The sequence below is a fragment of the Pinus tabuliformis genome, chromosome 5_1 (genome assembly GCF_031772625.1).
Source record: "Pinus tabuliformis cultivar Carrire ecotype Pingquan chromosome 5_1, CPIR1, whole genome shotgun sequence".
Classification (NCBI taxonomy): domain Eukaryota; kingdom Viridiplantae; phylum Streptophyta; class Pinopsida; order Pinales; family Pinaceae; genus Pinus; species Pinus tabuliformis.
In genome coordinates, this window is record NC_142305.1 from 491445442 (window position 1) to 491468830 (window position 23389).

Genomic DNA, 23389 nt, shown 5'->3' on the forward strand with positions numbered 1-23389 from the left:
CTATTTTTCTGATCAGTTTCTGGGAAGACTCTATCAGACATTTGTAGCAGAAAATAGAAGATTGTTTTAGTACCTAGTGTTATAAAACTCTAATTTGGAAAAAGTATTTTGGGTTGTTTCCCTAAAAATATTTACAAAATTTTTATTCCCAAAGCCATTTCAGGGAGAATTTTAGTCAGGGAGAAATTTAGTATTATTTTTGGAAAATTTGAATGCAACTAAAAGAAATTCTTCCCATTTGCTCAAAAGATTCCAGCACCAAATATGAGTGAATTCATAGAACTTAAGATTTGGAAATAATTAAATTTCACTTCGCTTTTCCAGGACCATATATGAGTGAATTCACAAAACCTGACATTTGGATTATGGAAACACTTAAATTTCACCTCATTTATTAGGATTGGAAGTTCCCTGAGATACAAACATGTAGCATTAAGGATCTACTTTGCTCGTTTAAGGACAATGTTCAGTTTATAAATAGTGATACAAGAATCCTTGTATACATGCATGACATAGTTTTTTGGCCACAACTAATGAAACTGAACTCCATCAATACATAACAGACAAGGTAGAATGTAAGAGAGCATCTACTTTTCAACATATACTATGACAAAAATAAACATCTATACAGTCATATAAAGTTGTCACCACACCAAAGAAGGAATTAAAAACCAAAATAAAAATAGGAACAGGCTTGGATTGTTATGGTTACTCTAACAAAATGTTAAATAGGATCAATATGTTAATATGGAAAATAGTGTAGTTGATGTTACTAGGTATTTGGCTAGTTCTGTGCTGGTAGGTGCCCTGTTTGAAATCCCTTGGGTGAGGTGCACTAGTTAATGCCAATGGGTTTACCAGGGATGCCATCCATGAATGTGGGAAACATCCATTGGGATTCCCCATAGAGTTTTTCTTGGAAAGAATAAAAATAGGATTTCCTAAAGAGAAATTTTGAGATGTATACAATGTACACCCAATAAAATAAACTCTATAGAAACAAACCATAAAAGAAGGAAAAATACATATGCTTTTACCTATGTTCCCCCAGTAAAATCAACTCTATAGAGACAAACCATAAAAGAAGGAAAAATACATATGATTTTACCTATGTTCTCTAGTTTTCTCTCCCGCCCTGTGAAAAGTGAAAATATGTTACTCTTAAACTTAAAAGAAAGGATGAAAAAAATAGTGAATTTTGAACTAGTCCTCCTTGTGTGGAAGAAGACTAAAAGTGGGGTGGAAATGCAACGGTGTTAGAAATGAAACATACCTAGGCGCCATTAATGGATTGAAGAGGTAAAGCCTTAACTCACAACTCTCTTCAATCTTGTTTTCCCTTCTGCCGTGTGAAAAGTGAAAATATGCTACTTGTAAACTTAAAATCAAGGATGAAAAAGATAGTGAATATGAAACATACCTGGGTGCCATTAATGGATTGAAGAGGTAAAACATTAACTCACAACTCTCTTCATTCTCGTTTTCCCTCCCGCCCTGTGAAAAGTGAAAATATGCTACTCATAAACTTGAAAACAAGGATGAAAAAAATAGTGAATTTTGAACTAGAGATCTGAGGTGTGTGTACTCTTCCCTGTGTGGAAGAGGACTAAAAGTGGGGTGTAAATGCAGCGAGGTTAGAAATGAAACATACCTGGGAGCCATTAATGGATTGAAGATCCAATGGTGGGGGATCTGAGGTGTGTGTACTCCTCCCTGTGTGGAAGAAGACTAAAAGTGGGGTGGAAATGCAGTGAGGTTAGAAATGAAACATACCTGGGCTCCATTAATGGATTGAAGATCCAATGGTGGGGTTCGATATTAGTTTGCTACTGGTAAAACCTTAATTCACAACTCTCTTCAATCTCATTTTCCCTCCCGCCCTGTAAAAAGTGAAAATATGCTACTCTTAAACTTAAAAGAAAGGATGAAAAAAATAGCGAATTTTGAATCAGTCCTCCTTGTGTGGAAGAAGACTAAAAGTGGGGTGGAAATGCAGCAAAACATACCCGGGGGCCATTAATAGATTGAATATCCAAGGTGGGTTTCGCTACTGGTAAAACCTTAATTCACAACTCTCTTCAATCTCGTTTTCCCTCCCGCCCTGTGAAAAGTGAAAATATGCTACTCATAAACTTAAAAGTAAGGATGAAAAAAATAGTGAATTTTGAACAAGAGATCTGAGGTGTGTGTACTCCTCCCTGTGTGGAAGAAGACTAAAAGTGGGGTGTAAATGCACCGAGGATAGAAATGAAACATACCTGGGCACCATTAATGGATTGAAGATCTAATGATGGGGTTCAATATCAATCTGCTACTAGTAAAACCTTAATTCACAACTCTCTTCAATCTCATTTTCCCTCCTGCCCTGTGAAAAGTGAAAATATGATACTAGTTTTCCCTCCCTCCGCCTTATGAAAAGTGAAAATTTAATTCACAACTCTCTTCAATCTCGTTTTCCCTCCCGCTCTATGAAAAGTGAAAATATCTACTAGTTTTCCCTCCGCCCTATGAAAAGTTAAAATATACTACTTGTTTTAGAAAGTAAATGAAGATTGGAATTAGGAGGGATTTGTTGCATCAAAATTAAGGTTGAATTTTTTCAAAAATGTTAAAATTTCCCTCCCTAAAAAATAATAAATACAATATTTATAGAGTATAGAGTAGATGTGTAGGTGTAATGTAAGTATGTAAACAATTCTAAATATGAGCTTAGTTAAAGAATGATAGTAATAATAATAATAAAAGTCAAAAGTATGGGGATGAGTGCAAAAATCTAAATGTTGGCTCAATTAATAATAAAAATAATAAAATTCAATTTGTTATATTTTGATTTTGTTATTAACTTGTGAATAGGTTTTTGTTACAATACCATGAGTCAATACCATGGCTTATCAATACCTCAAGCCCAAAAACCATAACTTATTTCACAACCAAAATATTTTATAACAATATGACAAGATTCTTAACCATGGATATTCACCCCCCACTTTATAGTGGATATTATTAACTTGTAAAAATTTGGTTTTGTTATATTACCATGTGCCAATACTATGGCTTATCAATACCACATGCTCTAAAAACATAACTTATTTCACAATCAAAATATTTTATAACAATATGAAAATATTCTTAACAATGGATATTCATTCTCACTTTACCATGGATATCATTAACTTGGAAATAGACTTTGTTACAATACCATGGGCCAATACCATGGCTTATCAATATCACATGCCCAAAAAACATAACTTATTTCAAAATCAAAATATTTTATAAGAATATGACAGTATTCTTAATCATGGATATTCACCCCCGCTTTGTCATTGATATTATGAACTTGTGAATAGACTTTGTTACAATAGCATGGGCTAATACCATGGCTTATCAATACCACATGCCAAAAAATCATATCTTCTTCCACAATCTAAATATTTTATAACAATATGACAAGATTCTTAACCATCGATATTCACCCCCACTTTACCATGGATATTATTAACTTGTAAATAGGCTTTGTTACAATACCATGGGCCAATATCATGCCTTATGAATACCACATGCCCAAAAACCATAACTTATTTCACAATAAAAATATTTTAATTTAATTTAATTTTGTAACATTTTTTATTTGAAGCTAATAGGAAAAGGGTTGTAATTATTTTTGAGATATATATAAACCCTCTATCCTCACGACTACTAAAATTATTCCCATATAAATTAAATTAAGGTTTTAATAAAATTAAAAATGAGAATACTTTTGTATTTAAAGATGTGAAATTTATATAATACAAATATTAGTAAGAACCAACATATATCTATCTTAACTAAGGATCCAAGTGATGATAGCAAGCAAAGTGAAGGGAAGAGAGGGGGAGGGAGATAGTGACAAAGATGGAGGGTGGAGAGAGAGAGAGAGAGAGAGAGAGAGAGAGAGAGAGAGAGAGTGAGAGAGTGATGGGGGAGAGAGAGAGGGGAGAGAGAGAAGAAGAGAGTGGGGGAGAGAGATATGGAGTTGGAGGGGGAGAGAGAGGGAGGAAAGAACTAAGGCATAGGGAGATAGAGGTGGAGAGAGAGGGAGGAAAGAACTAAGGCATAGGGAGATAGAGGTGGAGAGAGAGGGAGTGACAAGGGATAGATGGATAGAGAGAGAGGGAGAGAAGAGAGGAGGGGAGAGAGAGAATAGGTGGGGATAAAGATAGGGAGAGAAGGGAAAGAGAGAGAGAGGGAGGCACAAAGATGGAGGGGGGAGAGAGAGAGTGATGGGGGGGACAGAGGGAGGTGAGAGAGAAAGGGAGAGAGAGGACTAAGGGAGAGGAGAGAGAGATGAAGTTAGAGGGGGAGAGAGAGGGAAGGAAGAAGAAAGACATAGAGGGAGAAAGGTAGAGAGAGAGAGGGAGTGACAAGGGAGTGATGGAGAGAGGAGAGATAGAGGGAAGAGAGAGAGGCAGAGAGGAAGAGGGAGGGAGAGAGAGATAGATATGGAGAGAGAGTGTGTATGTTTGGGGGCTGAGATAGAGAGAGGGAATAAGAAAGAGACACATAGATACAAATATTGATATTATATAGTATTATATAACCAGCCTAGATCCATCTTACCCGGGATCTACCAAGCGCCAGAAAAGAGGTTTGCACATCGAGAGATTGGATCCCTATCGGCGCTTGATAGATCCGGGTTAAGATGGATATAGGCTGGCTTAATAAAGTTTGTAGTTGTATTTGATAAACTAACACCTTTTTTGTGGTTGTGTTTGAAAACAATTTTTCCATATTTGGTGTATCTATCATAATAATAATAATCTAATTTTAATTTAATTTTAAGCTTACCTTTTTTATGCATTGATTTTGTTGTTAGTTTATAGAGATAGACATGTTATACTTTTGGAATTTGAAAAGGAAACACGTGCTCTTAACTTGGTTGTATTGAAAACATTTAAGTGTAAGAAAGAAACATGCCCTCTTAACTTGGTTGTATTAAAAACATAAGTGTTCTTGTATACTAGGTGGGTGCAAACAAGAGAAAGTATATGGTAAGTGGATTAAATAGTTAAAAACAAATGTTAGTTAAGGAGAAAGTTACAAAAATCTAAAAAATAGGCTAGGGTTAGGATATTACTGTTTTGGGACATCTAAAGTTGAAGGTACATTCTATGGAGGTGTAGTCTAAGCCCTTGGGTGTAGGGCACATATTATGGGTATCTTGGACTTTTGGTGTGTGTTAGTGGTGTCAACTAGTGGTGGAGTGTCCAACCAATGAGTAGGCAAAGTTTTTCATTTACAAGGTTGGCACCAATCAAGTATTCTCCCTCTCTACCCAACTCTAAGATGAGGAGTGTGCATAATGGACTTATTATTGTAACAAACTGCAAATATTTGATTATCTTTAAGTTCAAGGGCTTGAAGTGGCTGCCTCAACCTACAAATCTTTAAAGGAACTATGTGTTTTTCAATTAAACCCTTGTGGTCAAGGAGCTGCAAAAGAGGAAGGCCTTATGGCTATTTTTAAGGGGTTGTAATGACCCTCGTCTTGTGGTAAATATGTAGATATGATGCTAATGGTCTTGATCTTAGTACATTCACGTATATAATGTAAATATTTTCCTATCACCTTGCATTGCGTAAATATGATAAATATTTTGTGGTTACCCTGATGTACATGTTGAAGTTCCACTAGCATGATTATGGGAAACACTTCTCAGTTATCCTTGTGTACATGGGGAAGATCATAATTACTCTATGTGATAAAAGCACTTAGTAATATTTTCACACTGAACACTATACAATAAACTTAACCTAATATCTTAGTGAAGAACAAGTAACTAGCTAGACTCTGGAAGGGTTTTTGGATTGACTTTTAGTGAAACTCATTGCAGTTAGGTGTGCCAATGTGTGGTGAGTGTTAGTGAGTGCTAGGGAAACATAAGGGAGCACTAGCTCAAAATGCATGGAAATGAATGAATAAGAGTGTGTGATAGGGAGTGTCAATGAGTTCTAGGTGTGGTAAGAGGGGAGTGACATGGTATGTTAAGCAGCACTAAGTCATTCTAGCGTGCCAGAGCGACATGTAGCCAATATGTGCTAGGTGCCAAGGTGTGCCAAATAGTGCTAGGAAGTGTTAGGGAGCATTAGGGAAACACAAGGGAGCACTAGGTGAAAATAATGCATGCAAATGAATGATTAAGAGTTTGTGACAGGAAGTGTCAGTGATTTCAGGGTGTGCTAAGGAGGGAGTGACAAGGTATGCTAGGCAGTGCTAAGGCATTCTAGAGGCTAGGGAAACATGACAAGATGTGCTAGGTGCTAAGGTGTGCCAATGCATGCCAGGGTGAGTTATGGAGTGTCAGGGAAAAACAAGGGAGCACTAGTTTCAAATGCATGGAAATGAATGAATAAGAGTGCGTGATAGGGATTGTCAGTGAATTCTAGGTGTGCTAAGGAGGGAGTGACAAGGTATGCTAGGTAGTTCCAAGGAATGCTAGAGTGCCAGGGCGACATGCCAAGATGTGCCAAGTCCTAGGGTGTGCCAATGTGTGTCAGGGAGTGCCATGAGAACACAAGGGAGAACTAGTTCAAATTACATGGAAATGAATAGATAAGAGTGTGTGATAGGGAGTGTTAGCAAGTTCCAATTGTGTTAAGGAGGGAGTGACAAGGGTATATGCTAGGCAGTGCCAAGTCATGCTAGAGTGTCAGGGCATGTTAGGGAGTGGTAGGGTCTGTTAGGGAGTGGAAAACCATGCCAAGGAATGCAGGGGATGATAATGTGTGCCATGTAGTGCCAATGGATTGTTATACGTGCCAGATGTTATGGCATGTGAAGATGTAAACTATGTTGCTTAGTTGTTTTATGGGCACTGTTGGATGTGAGACTTGACTTGGTAATTTGTTAAGTGGGATGAGGAATATTGGACATGAGAAGCCTAAGATGATTTATAGTCCATTAGGGGAACATGACATAGTCTAGTTGTAGTAAATGTAACTTGGTAAAGTTGTTGTAGTCGAGGCAGGACTTGGTTGGGTTCCTAAGTCTAAAAGAAAATAAGGGTAGTTATGAGGGAATGATAATTAAGGAGTTCCATGGCATGCCAAGGAACGAAAAGGTGTGTTGACATATGCCAAATAGTGTCAATGTATGTCAAGGAGTATTTGGGAGTGTCAAGGAATCATAAGGGAGAACTAGGTCAAAGTGCATGGAAATGAATGAATAAGAGATTATGTCAGGGAGTGTCAGTGAATTCTAGGTGTCTCATGGACGAAGTGTGTTAGGAGAATTTCATATTAGGACTTGTAGGAGGAAATCCTATGATTTTGATAAGAGGATGGAAAAAGTAGTTTGAGACAAAGGGAAACTTTGGTCTAGGCACAACACTATTTTTTCAATGACTTGGTTGGGTTCCCAAGTCACAAAAAAAGTAAGGTTATCTATGAGGGCATGAAAAATAGGGAGTGCCAAGGTGTGCAAGGAATTTCAGGAAGTGCTAACACATGTTATAAAGTTCCAAGGAATGTTAGGCATGTCAAGACATGCCAAGTGCTAAGGCATGCAAATCTGTGCTAGGTTCCAGGATGTGGTGCCAACACATGCTAGGGATTGCCAAGGAAACACAAGGGAGGACTCGTTTCAATTACATGTAAATGAATGAATGTGCGTGTGTGATAGGGAGTGTTAACAAGTTATAAGTGTGCTAAGGAGGGAGTGAAAACGTATGATAAGCAGTGCCAATAGACGATAGAGTGCTAGGAAATCCTACTAAGATGTGACAAGTTCCATGGTGTGCCAATGTGTGCCAAGGAGTGTTAGGGAGTGTTAGGGAAACACAAGGGAGCACTAGGTCATAATGCATGGAAATGAAGGAATAAGAGTGTGTGGTGTTATCTCAAAATCAGATCCTGATAGGCTGCTGGTCAGGTTGACTCTGAGTAACTATTTCAACCTACTTTAGGCTGAGGCTTAGCCTCCTCAACTTGAGAGGGCTCTCTCTTGATGGATTAATGATTTTGATTAAAGATAAGATGGGTAACTCTTATAGAACAACTGTGAAAAATATGAATGGTGGAAACACATTAAACAAAACTATCCATTGGGCTTATGGAGTCAACAACACCTCAATATAACAATGAACTCAACCCTACATGGAAGTCAGGGCATTCAACATTTAAACATTCAGAACATAAACTCATATGGGACCACACACTTTATAAATGTATACAGGAAGTCAGAGCACATTCAGTGAATTCTGAGTGATTATACATCCATACCACTGTAAGAATTAACAAAAGGACAACATCACATATTCTGAACATAAAAAATCCTTCATGAATCCTGAGAAGTAAAGTCAAGCATGTATTACTGAAAATGAGTCTTACATAGGCCAAATACAAGATTTTCCATAAAATTTCCAACCCTGATTACATTTCTGTTTCAGCTATATATAGAGCTCTTATTCTAACTGATCGAGATTCCTCCTTAAACATTAAGGGAACTCGAAAACTACTTCTAATGACACCTATTAACCCTTTAACTAACTAATAAATACAACTGACTACTAATTGACAGCTCTAGAATCCTAAAACAATTAGGATTCTAATTCTACATCATGCTGAATGTAGCATTTATTACAATCAGGATTTATTCCCTGACAAGTGGTCTCTTTTAGTTTGGCTGTGGTAGGTGTTTGTAGCTGCTTGTTGGCCTTTAATGTCGTATCCTCTCCATTGCCCTGAAACATAGGAAACTACCGCTGTTTTACCCGTCTTTGGTTTGCCTCAAATGTTCGAATCCAAAGAAACATGCCATTTATATTTGATTACCCAAAATAGAACAGATTGCCACGTCCTTGATGTGCTGGCCACCTTTGTCATGTGTAAAGGCAAAAACTCTTTCAAACCGTTTTGACATATCTTGAACTGTGGTAAGTGTGTTCACTTTATGACAAAAATTTAAAGCTGGATTCGAATCCATATTTTCTCCACCTGTCTTTACATGGTTGAATGTTGATAGCTTCAGATAATGCCTTGTATATATTCCCCTTTCAAAATTCCCGCTTGTATCTCAAAACCGATTGACTGATATCAGATTGTTTTAGCTTCAGCAGTTTCGTAGTGCGCTATGAAATTGCTAAGTTTTAGTCATCATCTTCAGCAGTTTCGTAGCACTCTACGAAACTGCTATGTTATTCCAAACGACACAGTTTCGACCAATTTTTTTTCCATTTTGAGCCCTTTGCTATCTTGAAATGTCTCTTTTCATGTGCCTTGGAGCTTTTCAAACTGAATATATATATAGACCCCATTCTTTCCATATGCCTCCACATAACACCAATCATCTGTTGTGCCAACCATTAATGAGAGATTACACATAGGATTCTGGACAGCTGCAGCAACAAAACTATCTAGTGCCTAGTCAATTAAATGGGTTGCAATAATGCCTTCAGTTATCTGAGATTTCTTCAGAATACCATCTGGATCACATGTCACAAACCAACCAATCTGCCAACTAGGAACCATCCATTTCTTCGATATGCTCCCAAGAGTAATTACTGGTATAATTGATGCAAAGAATCCCATTGGAATGAATGGCTTCTTACCAAAGACAATATGAGCATATACTTCATCTGAGATTATTAACAAACCTAACCTTTTAGCTGTCTCTGCAACCTTAGCCAAATGATCATGGGTAAAAGTGGTGCCACATGGGTTGCTTGGATTGATAACAACCATTGCCACTGTGTTTCTGTCTGCAATTGTATGAAGTTGATCTAGATTTATTTCCCAACCCCTTTCTGGAACTAAATCATGATGCCTTGCTTCCTTTTTCTTGCATTGCCAATAAGTGAAGATGACATGAGATATAAGCTTCTATTCTGGCTGAAAAATAGGGCTTGGGACAGAGCTCATAACTTCTCACAAAAAACGTATTTGGAAAAACTGAAGGAGGCTTTTGTGAACCACTCCATTCTGAACAAAAACCTATCTTGGTTTTTTGAAAAACCTTCCCTACCGCCCAGAATGTGTCTTTGAAAAGGAGGTGTAAAACAGGAGATGAAAAACTGCACCTACAGCAGTTTCGTAGCGCAACTTTGGTCATTAATTTCTCTCAGATCGTAATGGATTTGAGGAAACTGAAGGAGGTTTTTCTAGTTCAGTCTGTTAGGAATAAAAACCTCTTTCCATTTCCCAAAATAGGCTTTCAGTTGCTTTAGAGACCTCTTGGAAGTTGACTACCTTTTCATAATAAAACTTTGGAGTTCATAAATGTATTTCTTTTCTTTGCTTCTTTTTGAGACTTGCAACCTGTGCATACCAAGACAACTAATGACCTAATGATGAGGATTCTGATAAATATGACAGCTGGGTGAGATTTTCTATGGATCAGCATGAAATCACCTAGACAGTTGCGCTGCGAAAACACCTAAAACTGACTTATGCACTACGAAATCACCTAAAGAGCTTTGTAGCACATAATAACCTTTGAACAGAGCTGACACATGGAAATTGTGTGAATTATGAGACCATTGATGAATGAGAATGCATAGTGGACTCCTAAGACTCAGAATCTAAGACAAACAAAAACTCAAACTTAGACTAGCACCGAATCTTTACCATCAAGCTAGTATGAGAAATTTTGGCATTAGTATTCTTAAGTGATAACAGTGGCTCCACTTGGGATAGTGTGCTCCTGTAGTACACTAAGAACTCGTAGGTCCAGTGCTTTGTCCATTTTATGAAAAACATAGATTTGCTTGACGAGCATTCCTTTCCAACTTCTTGGGCCTTCACCTCGGGCTTAAACTTGATGATCATTGTGAGAGAAAGAAATCTACCACTACTGAAAAAAATGCTCAGTCAACCTTGAGCTTATTTGCATTTTTCTACCTACCTACCCTATTAACTGCAAGCTCCACTTGTAGCTCAAGCAACATGATATTTCCAATAAAGCCAATCAATTGTCCTCTCTGATATTGGAGGCTCTTGACTGCATTCAACCTCAAAATAACCATGGTAGTGAGATGACCAAATCAACCTATAATGTATATGATCTTCATAATGCAAATGAAATTGAAATACTGATGTGCAAAACTTTGCCATGTATTCATTTATAGGGTCAAAGAAAACATGGTTATTTTGATAATCATCATAACATTCTATCTCTTTAGACAGCTGATCCTTAGCCACACAAAATTCCTTTGATGTGCTATCCAACTGCCTTTCTGCATGATTCCCATAGACAATGTAATTTTCCTCACTATTGTGATCATTATTTGATGTAAGCTGCTGCAAGGAATCACAAAAATGAACAACCTTTTCTTCTGCCTGAGGATTATAAAAAATTTCTTCCAGTATTTCTTCTTGGTGTTTGAAATCAATTTCATACTCATAATGATCTGAAGCCTGACAAATCTGCTGCATCTCTACATCAATCTCAGAGGATGTAATATGATTTTCATAAGTAAACCCCTGCTGATCTTCATGCTGCATTTCATGAGATGTTATACTTTCTTCTTGGTGTTGAAATGCATTGTTATGAAGAGCCTCTAAAATTTCTTCATCCATAAATTCATCATCATCATAACAATCCTCCAAGTACTGAATAAGACTTAAAGAATGTCTACAGCAATCTTTGAGCAACAATAAGGAAGGATGACATTCTTTATACATCTCATAGAATTCATCATGAAAATTAGCAAGCGAATATATTGAACCATTTTCCAAACCTTTATACCAAGACCATGCCTTTCCTTCTAAAGTGGTCATAAACATCTTCATGAGACAATCTTCAGGGAAATGAACCTTAAGACTGCGTACATGCATATGGAACCTAACCAAATGAAGAGCAGCATTGTCCTTCTTTTCATCTTTGAATATTGGAAGATCATCTAACCAATCAACCTTTGGCATAGGATTTGGAAAGCCAGGGATATGAGACCGATTCATAGGAGCATACCTGGCATTCATTCTTGCAGTGGAACTCATCTTGAAACTTCATCAAGCTACTGATCTTCTATCAGTGGAGTCACCTTCCAATTTCTTATTTGATGTGTGGAGTCGCCAAGGTAGTTTTGAAGCCTCAAAAAGATGTTTGTTCAATCTCTTAATTTCGGGAATGAATAGACTTCAGGCTCCCGGCAGACGCACCAAAATATTATCTCAAAATCAGATCCTGATAGGCTGCTGGTCAGGTTGACTCTGAGTAACTATTTCAACCTACTTTAGGCTGAGGCTTAGCCTCCTCAACCTAAGAGGGCTCTCTCTTGATGGATTAATGATTTTGATTAAAGATAAGATGGGTAACTCTTATAGAACAACTGTGAAAAATATGAATGGTGGAAACACATTAAACAAAACTATCCATTGGGCTTATGGAGTCAACAACACCTCAATATAACAATGAACTCAACCCTACATGGAAGTCAGGGCATTCAACATTTAAACATTTAGAACATAAACTCATATGGGACCACACAGTTTATAAATGTATACAGGAAGTCAGAGCACATTCAGTGAATTCTGAGTGATTATACATCCATACCACTGTAAGAATTAACAAAAGGACAACATCACATATTCTGAACATAAAAAATCCTTCATGAATCCTGAGAAGTAAAGTCAAGCATGTATTACTGAAAATGAGTCTTACATAGGCCAAATACAAGCTTTTCCATAAAATTTCCAACCCTGATTACATTGCTGTTTCAGCTATATATAGAGCTCTTATTCTAACTGATCGAGATTCCTCCTTAAACATTAAGGGAACTCGAAAACTACTTCTAATGACACCTATTAACCCTTTAACTAACTAGTAAATACAACTGACTACTAATTGACAGCTCTAGAATCCTAAAACAATTAGGATTCTAATTCTACATCATGCTGAATGTAGCATTTATTACAATCAGGATTTATTCCCTGACAAGTGGTCTCTTTTAGTTTGGCTGTGGTAGGTGTTTGTAGCTGCTTGTTGGCCTTTAATGTCGTATCCTCTCCATTGCCCTGAAACATAGGAAACTACTGCTGTTTTACCCATCTTTGGTTTTCCTCAAATGTTCGAATCCAAAGAAACATGCCATTTATATTTGATTACCCAAAATAGAACAGATTGCCACGTCCTTGATGTGCTGGCCACCTTTGTCATGTGTAAAGGCAAAAACTCTTTCAAACCGTTTTGACATATCTTGAACTGTGGTAAGTGTGTTCACTTTATGACAAAAATTTAAAGCTGGATTCGAATCCATATTTTCTCCACCTGTCTTTACATGGTTGAATGTTGATAGCTTCAGATAATGCCTTGTATATATTCCCCTTTCAAAATTCCCGCTTGTATCTCAAAACCGGTTGACTGATATCAGATTGTTTTAGCTTCAGCAGTTTCGTAGCGCGCTATGAAATTGCTGAGTTTTAGTCATCATCTTCAGCAGTTTCGTAGCGCTCTACGAAACTGCTATGTTATTCCAAACGACACAGTTTCGACCAATTTTTTTTCCATTTTGAGCCCTTTGCTATCTTGAAATGTCTCTTTTCATGTGCCTTGGAGCTTTTCAAACTGAATATATATATAGACCCCATTCTTTCCATATGCCTCCACATAACACCAATCATCTGTTGTGCCAACCATTAATGAGAGATTACACATAGGATTCTGGACAGCTGCAGCAACAAACCTATCTAGTGCCTAGTCAATTAAATGGGTTGCAATAATGCCTTCAGTTATCTGAGATTTCTTCAGAATACCATCTGGATCACATGTCACAAACCAACCAATCTGCCAACCAGGAACCATCCATTTCTTCGATATGCTCCCAAGAGTAATTACTGGTATAATTGATGCAAAGAATCCCATTGGAATGAATGGCTTCTTACCAAAGACAATATGAGCATATACTTCATCTGAGATTATTAACAAACCTAACCTTTTAGCTGTCTCTGCAACCTTAGCCAAATGATCATGGGTAAAAGTGGTGCCACATGGGTTGCTTGGATTGATAACAACCATTGCCATTGTGTTGCTGTCTGCAATTGTATGAAGTTGATCTAGATTGATTTCCCAACCCCTTTCTGGAACTAAATCATGATGCCTTGCTTCCTTTTTCTTGCATTGCCAATAAGTGAAGATGACATGAGATATAAGCTTCTATTCTGGCTGAAAAATAGGGCTTGGGACAGAGCTCATAAATTCTCACAAAAAACGTATTTGGAAAAACTGAAGGAGGCTTTTGTGAACCAATCCATGTTGAACAAAAACCTATCTTGGTTTTTTGAAAAACCTTCCCTACCGTCCAGAATGTGTATTTGAAAAACAGGTGTAAAACAGGAGATGAAAAACTGCACCTACAGTAGTTTCGTAGCACAACTTTGGTCATTAATTTCTCTCAGATCGTAATGGATTTGAGGAAACTGAAGGAGTTTTTTCTATTTCAGTCTGTTAGGAATAAAAACCTCTTTCCATTTCCCAAAATAGGCTTTCAGTTTCTTTAGAGACCTCCTGGAAGTTGACTACCTTTTCATAATAAAACTTTGGAGTTCATAAATGTATTTCTTTTCTTTGCTTCTTTTTGAGACTTGCAACCTGTGCATACGAAGACAGCTAATGACCTAATGATGAGGATTCTGATAAATATGACAGCTGGGTGAGATTTTCTATGGATCAGCACGAAATCACCTAGACAGTTGCGCTGCGAAAACACCTAAAACTGACTTATGCACTACGAAATCACCTAAAGAGCTTTGTAGCACATAATAACCTTTGAACAGAGCTGACACATGGAAATTGTGTGAATTATGAGACCAGTGATGAATGAGAATGCATAGTGGACTCCTAAGACTCAGACTCTAAGGCAAACAAAAACTAAAACTTAGACTAGCACCGAATCTTTACCATCAAGCTAGTATGAGAAATTTTGGCATTAGTATTCTTAAGTGATAACATGTGGCATGGAGTTTTAGTGAGTTCCAACTGTGTTAAGGAGGAGTTATAAGGCATGCTTGGCAATGCTAAGGAATGCTAGAGTTCTAGGGTGACATGTGGCCAAGATGTGCCAACACATGTAAGGGAGTGTTATCTGGGAATGCCAGGGAAACACAAGGGATAACTATGTCAAAATGAATGCAAATGAACAAATAAGAGTTTGTGATTAGAAGTTTCAGTGAGTTCTAGGTGTGCTAAGGACAAATTGACAAGGTATGCTAGGTAGTGTTAAGGCATGCTAGAGGCTAGGGCGACATGCCAAGATGTCATAGGTGCTAGGGTGTAACAACACGTGTCAAGGAGTGATAAGGAGTGCTAGGGAAACACAAGGGAGAACTAGGTAAAAATGCATGGAAATGAATGAATAAGAGTTTGTGACCAAGAGTGTCAGCGATGTCTAGGTGTGCTAAGGAGAGAGTGACAAGGTATACTATGTAGTGCCAAGGAATGCTAGAGTGTTAAGGCAGTAGGCAAAGATGTGTCAGGTGCTAGGGTGAGCTAGGGAGTGTTAGGGGGTGTCAAGGAAACATAAGGAAGCACTAGTTCAAAATGCATGGAAATTAATGAATAAGATTGTGTCAGAGGGAGTTTCAATGAGTTCTAGGTGTGTTAAGGAGGGAGTGACAAGGTTATATGCTAGGTAATGCCAAGGTATGATAAACTACCAAGGCATGTTAGGAAGTGCCATGATGTGCTAGGGAGTGTGAAAGCATGCCAAGGAATGTAGGGGATGTTAACGCATGCCACATAGTGCCAATGCATTCTAAGACATGTCAGGTGCTAATGGCATGTCAAGATGTAAATTGTGTTGCTTAATTGTTTTAGACCAAGGTTGGATGTGATGAGCATTATCTTGGTAACTTGTTAAGTGGGATGAGTGAGATTGTACATGAGTACGCTAAGATGAGTTACAAATAGTTCTTAGGTGAACAAGGCATATGTTGAATTTCCATGACACATGAGAATCTGGGTTTGGCCTTAGATTTTTTTATGCGAACACACTCAAGTGCCACAACACATAGACTATGCAGAACGAAATCTTCCATGAAAGAAAAAGTAATGGATTAATTGCACATAGTTTAGGGTCTGCACATCTTCATATGTTAATGCTTATTATTGTGATATACAATAGCCATTTATATGTCTGGTGTAAGACTCCTTTGGAGATTTCTATCCAACAACAACATCTCTGTGGTAAAAGGTGTACTGTCAGAGGTTGCTCCATCAAAAATAGCAACCAAAAGGGACCTTACTGTGCACACAGATGAAGAATTAAGAATATTGTTATCTATGAGTGCTGATATGGAGGTATGGGACAAAATTACACAGGAAGTGAACCTTTTTGTTCAACCAATCAAGATCTAAAAAGGAAAATGTGTGATTATATATACATGTGTGATAGTATTTGGAGAAATTCCAACCTAACCCACAAATTTATTGACATTTTGCTGGAGCTAAGCTGTAATTGTTCCTAAATTTAATAAACATATAAAATAGGACTGACTTTTCAATACAAAATATAAATTGATAGGAACATGGCCAAATTGTGAAAGTGTAAAAATTGGTATGGTTTAAAGGGACCAATCCCTTTGAAAAGTCTGAAATGTGGTAATGAAGGTTGAGCCTCGTTCTAGAACCCCTTTGGGTGTCCATCTTAGGAATTGGTGTCGGATGCAACACTTCAGAATAATTTTTGTAGCAGTGATGTCAACACTTGTATAGTGACATGGGGTTGGAGTTGGTCTGTCAAAGCTCATTGGTCTACTTTGGAACTTCTCTAGGGTGATGCCTTAGATGATTTGAGTATGAGGGCATTATTTGATATTTAGTTTGCATTGAAGAAGCTTTGGAGGCTAGATATTGCAGAAAAACCCCTTGTTCTGAACAGAGAAGACATGCCACTGAAGAAAGTAATAGCAAGTACACAGATTTGAAACTCAAATCACATCATTATTTATTACTCTTTGAAACAAGAAATAACTAAAAATTTCAAACACTACTATTCACTTTTGCTTTAGTCTAGAAGGTACAATGAATCTAGAAACATGTACAACAATGTCTCAACTTTCTTCACTCCTAATCCTAATGCACCTTCCTTGCATGGTTAGATAAGACAATTAAAGTCTGCCGCTAGTGAATATGATATGAGATATGCAAACATGCTTCCTTAGCTAAGGCTGAGAATTAATAACTAGGGAAGTGCTCCTTTTAACTATGCATGCCAAAACTAAATAAAGGAAAGAGTTTTGCTACTCCAGGTGCCAGAAACGAATCCACTGCCTAAAATAAGTGCTTTGCCCAGAACAAGATATTAAGGACTCAGAAACTTTGTTGCTTCATTCAAGAGAGGTGTATGCCAAACAGAACTAATCTATCATGTACTATCCTCCAAATTCATTCACCTTTAACAAAAATCTTGTGCCCAGAAAAAGACAAGAGATCAATATCCAACAGAATTCGCTGACCAGCCAGAGACCCTTGTGCTCAAACAATGAGATAATAAGGGAATGTCAACTAGGGTGGAATATTTCACCAACGAATTTGACAAGAGATAGAAGGGGTAAAAAACTATCAGACCTAATGCTCAAGAACAAATGAATTAATCCACACTTGGTGATCCAAAATGAATTCAATCCTTCTTTATTTATATATTTTGCAGAGGGGTTTCATATTCTTAAGTGATTGAGTAAACCTTACTCCAAACCCCAAATTTGGGTTTTTTAAGCCCAGTTTCCCCCAAAATTTCCCAACAATGGGTATTTTGGGGTCTTTTCCCCTTTATGGAGGACTAAGTCTAAGGGGATGGATAGGATATTACGTCCCATTCGTCGTCAATTTGTAGATGACGTTACATGGAACATAATAAAAGAAACAGTGCTTTAGTTTAGGAAGTAATAACTAAATGCTTATTTCTTTCCACATAGGACATACATCTTGCAAAATTGATCATGGGGTACAAATACTACAAAAGGCCTAAATCTTACTAGCATTGTCATAGTCGAAGAATAAAAACCCTTTCAAGTGAAACAAGGTCAGTACCACATACTACAAGCACAAATGACAAATTCAAAAACAATATACTTATTCAATGAAAGAATGACAAATCATATTAGCGCACTTCAAATTTAATAGCTCTTGAGTTGCAGTGTCAATCAAAATTTCTTAGGTTGGATCATAATTAAGTACTCAACGTTGTTTTGGGTTCAATTTGGGGAAAAGGAGGAGCTCTTGGTGACAATGGGATGATCAGGCTTTTCAGAAGGGAGCTCTGCTATACTTTTCAACATACAAGCCATTCATTCTAGTGGAGGAGATATAGAGAAGCCTTTAATAAGGACCTTTCCAAGATCAATTTGGAGGAAAATCCATTTTCAAAGTTTAAACATAGTTTTATATTCAAACAAGAGTAGTCATTTTTCAAAACAATTATTAATTCCCAAGAAATTGGAGCCAAGCTGACATGTTGACCATTTATTCTTCTACTGGACAAGGAACCATTTATGAAAAGTCCTTGGCCCTTTGGTCCAGTATTCGATGTAAATCTCTTGATTAGAAATGTAATAAGAGATGCAGTTTATATTAAGGAAAAGGGAAAAGTAGAGGGCCAATTAATAATTATCTCTAAAAAACTCTCAATAGAATCCTAACATATTTGAAATGGAAAAGGATAACTCCATCGTTATTTTTTGCTTTAGAAACTTTGCTAATTTCCATGATTGAAGCATGTATTCATGCCTTGAAAGAAGCTCACAAATGCTTTTGATATTGGTTGAAGCAAAGAAAATGTGCAAAGTTACACTCACATAGAGGTATGGAAAAAAAGTATGTGGAGCTTGTTGTCCCAGACTCCAAACAAAGAATGGAAAAAAGGTGAAAAAACCAAGTCAAAAGGTATGTGTAGCTTTTGTCATGCAAAGGTAGGTGTTAACTCCACACTCTACAATGAAGGCTTTGCGGCACAAGTGACACAAAGGTTTGCATGCAAAACTTTGGATTAAAAGGAGTGGAGCTTGATGCTACATGTCCACTACTACCCCACTTTCTGTATGAGTTACAGGAGATAAAAATAATGAGATACGGGAGATACAAAGTAGGTACTATTGTTATTCAAATTTAATAAAAAATATTACTATGTCTTCCTCGACATAAAAGAAACATCTTCCATAAAATATTTTCTCCATGAACCTGATTTAAAAGGAATCTCTTCCGTTGACGCGCCCAACCGCAAATAGAAACGATGCCGATGGGCCAATTTCAGTTTAGAAAATTCACAATTAGTTTCAATTGTAAGATCTCCTATTTTCAATTCAGATTTCAGTTACAAGTAGTGAAACAAGACTCTCTGATCAATCGCGATTAATCACGAGTTGGAATTTGCTCGCTCTCCAAATGATCCGATCTAAATATTTACGAGTCTAACTCACGTTGACCAAGTTTAACTCATGGTCAATGAGAGTTTGACTTGAGACTTTATGATTAAAGCAGATTCCTGCGATTGATTCCAATTTATTTGATTTTTCAGCCTTGACTCGACAAGCATGAGTTTTTCAAGTTTAGGTATGCTGCATTGCTAAAAACTAAACGTCAGTCGTTCTAAAATTTATTTCTCATTTCTCAGGCCTAAAACTCATAGGTCAAGACCTTCAGTAATCAATCACTACTCACTATTACATAGTCCAGACTCAATATCGGGGAACCGCCAAGGTGAGCCTAAGTCCAGACTCCATATTGGACTCCATATTGGGCAGTCGCCAATGTGTGCTCTATCCATACTCCATATCGACCCTCGGGCAGTCGTGCGTCACATTCAACGTGTGTTACCTTTATGCTTAACTGCTTCACTATTCAACAACCGAGGTACATTGGCATTTGGCTTAAATAATAGGTATATTACTATATTGAAGTTTCAATGTCATTTTCAATGGCAATTTTCAAGTTTCACTGTTCAGCAGTCGAGTGTTCGGCGTATTCCTTTGGTTATGACTTTTCAACCGTATAAATGGGGCTTAAATAGATTTAAAAAATGCACTAAGAAATAGTTTCATACCAACCATCGACCAAGTCATCAAGCATTCCTTCCTTGGTCAATGTCTTGCCGACTTCAAAGGCTTTAACCATGCATTCACAACTTTGGGTATTTTTGTTCTTCCAGAATCTGTTATTGATGTATTGGTTCAGTTGTCTTATGCTAAATGAACTTGCAAATTCAAGATTACAATGCAATATATGTTGATAATATTTCCTTTAGGTAGAATTTCCTCATATACACCTAATTGTGTTTCAAGGTCATAATGATATATTAGGTTGAAATGTGCTTGTGTTGCTGGACATACTCCTCTTTGATCCTTAACAAAACCTCATATCCTTTAAAACCAACCCTATTGTTTGCGAAGTTATATATGGCATTTTTTATTTTATTTTTTTATTGTATTTTACAGAAGCCAAATTAAATAGAAGACACAACTCCAAATCTAAACAGAAGCTGCAATTTAAACACAAGTCAAAAACAACAACAATGCCGGGGGAGAAGGACTTTGCTTGGGCTTATTGTGACAAGATTCTTGGAGACCCTAAGCTCCTTTGTAAATTTTGCAAAGCGAAATGTAGTGGAGGCATTTATAGATTCAAGTACCACCTTGCACAAATACTCGGCCATGATATAGGTCTCTGCAAAAACGTTGATGAAAATGTCAAACACCAAGCAACCTTGGCCATTGATATGTTGATTCAGCATAATGCAAAGAAATAAAAGCAAAAAAAATAAATAGGAACTCCTGGAGTTGACAATTTTTCTTCCACTACCCCATTGTCATCTCCCTCTGTTGAATCCTCAATGCAGTTCCCAAGTTGCCCACACATGCCTCCAAGTCCAAGTCAAAATCAAGGCCAAATGAACTCCTGTATTCAACATTGGAGGTGGAAACATAAACACCTTTTTTTCTCCCTGCACAAAACTTGGTTCCCAACCTACCTTGGATACCACTGGTTGGAAAACAAATATCCATAGTCAGGCAAGGAAGGCCATTGCTAACTTTTGGTACTATTCTGACATACCTTTCCACTATGCCATAAGTCCTTATTGGCAAGCTATGATTGATGCAGTTGTTGTTGCAGGTCTAGGGTTCAAAGCTCCTTCATTAGAGAGCATTAGGACAAATTTTCTATTAGAAAGTGTTGAAGATTCCATGCTTGTGCTATCTGAGTTTCGTTCATCATGGGTAGAAACAGGGTGCACGATCATGAGTGATGGATGGACAGATCAGAGGAATAGAACTTTAATAAATCTCCTTGTATCTTGTCCAGTAGGTACAATGTTTCTCAAATCAGTGGATGCCTCAGACAAGGTTAATACTGCACAACTTATTTGTGAAATGATGGAGGAATTCATTCAAGAAGTGGGAGAAGAACATGTTGTACAATTTTCACCAAAAATGCAGCTAATTATATGGTTGCTGGGAGACTTTTTGAGATTAGGCACCCCACTATTTTTTGGACCTATTGTGTTGCCCATTGTATAGATTTAATTCTTGAGGACATTGGTAAGCTTCATTGGATACATGAGGTTGCGGAGAAGGAAAAATCCATAACCAAATACCTATACAACCACATTGTTGTCCTAAACACCATGAGAAAATACACTGAAGGTAAAGAAATTGTTCGACCTATAGTGACTAGATTTGCAAAAAATTTCATATCTTTGCAATTTGTGGTTGATTAAAAGATAAATCTGAAGGGGATGTCCTTGGGACCTGAGTGGATGGCATCTAAACATTCCAAGACCCTTGAATGCATTGAGGTTGCTGCACTTGTGTTTAACGATGGTTTTTGGAAAGATGCCAAAGAGATTATTGTTGTGATGGAGTCCCTTGTTAGAGTTCTCAGGTACTTCAAGTCTTTTAACCTTTTCATGTTTTAAATTTCATTTCAAGCTTCTTTTTATTTTCAATATTTCATATTAATTTAAATTTGAAAGCTTGAACTTTCAAGATGGTTGATGGTGACAAACCTGCTATGGGTTACATTTATGAGGTGATGGATCTCACAAAGGAGTCCATCAATAGAAGATATGGGGATGAGGAGGCAAAGTATATGCCTCTTTTGGACATTATTGGTGCACATTGGGATAGGAAATTGCATTCCCCCTTACATGTTGCTAGGTACTTCTTAAACCCATAGTATTTTTATGATAAGAGCAAATTTAATGAGGATGGGGAGGTTCACATAGGACTTATGAAATGCATGGAAAGGTGCTTCCCTGATCCAGAATTTCAAAGTCATGTCTTTTCCCAACTATAGGATTATAGAGTACCACCTAAATTATTTTCCTATACCAGTGTTATACGAGAAAGGTCTAAGGTGTTGCCAGGTACCCTTTGAGGCTTGAAGGCTTTATCAGTTCATTAAATTTGTTTAAACTTTATTTTGTATGTTAAATGTTTTATTAAATTTTTTTGTCTTTTTAAGTTTTTACTATTTAGTATTTAGTACGTCTACTCACGAACCCTTGCCACTTTCTAGGTCTTTGGTGGCAAAATTTTTGTAGTGATACGCCATATTTGAAGAGATTTGCCATTCAAATATTAAACCAAGCATGCAGTGCTTCAAGTTGTGAGTGCAACTGGAGCATGTTTGAGAAAATACATTCTAAGAAGTGCAACCAATTGACACAAGCTTAAATGACCTTGTATTTTTCCATTACAATCTACAACTTCACAACAAGAAAATACTAGGTGAGAGCTTGAATTTGAAGGTTTCATAATCTGATTTGGAATTTAAAGTTTAAACTTTAAAGTTCAAAGTCAAACTTAAATTCACATTTCAATGTCTCATGATAATGATAGGTTTGGATCATTCACCAATAGACCTTGAAGAGATAGATTTGCAAACTACAAATGCAACAAATTGGGTCCAATTAGAGGAGGCTCCTCTTTTAAGCCTACATGACTTGAAGAACTTTGAGAGTCAAGAAAGTGGAGGAGTGGGAGGAATCACTTCTAGTTCTCACTCTTAAGAGTCTTAGACTCTTAGTTACTGATTTTTTCTAATTAGTATGCAGTTGTTTGTAAACTTTTAGAAGCAGTTGCTTCTAGTTCTATGTAGTCACTAGTTAGGAGTCATGACTCAATACTTTGGATCATGTTTGGACTCATAACATATATGAGATGCTTATTCATTCATGATATTTTGGACATCTATTGATATTATGAATTGTTTGGACATGGCTTTACTGAATATCAATGATAAATGTTTTTTTTTTTTTTTTTTAATTCAATATATGTGTATATTTTTATTTATTGAATTCACTAATTTTTTCTCTATTTTTTCTGATTTTTCCCCAATCTGATTAAAACTCTTAGCTCTTTTGCCTCGCCGATTTATTGTCTATTCCGAGTTTGGTAACATTGGTTACAAGTTTCATTCTTCACTTAT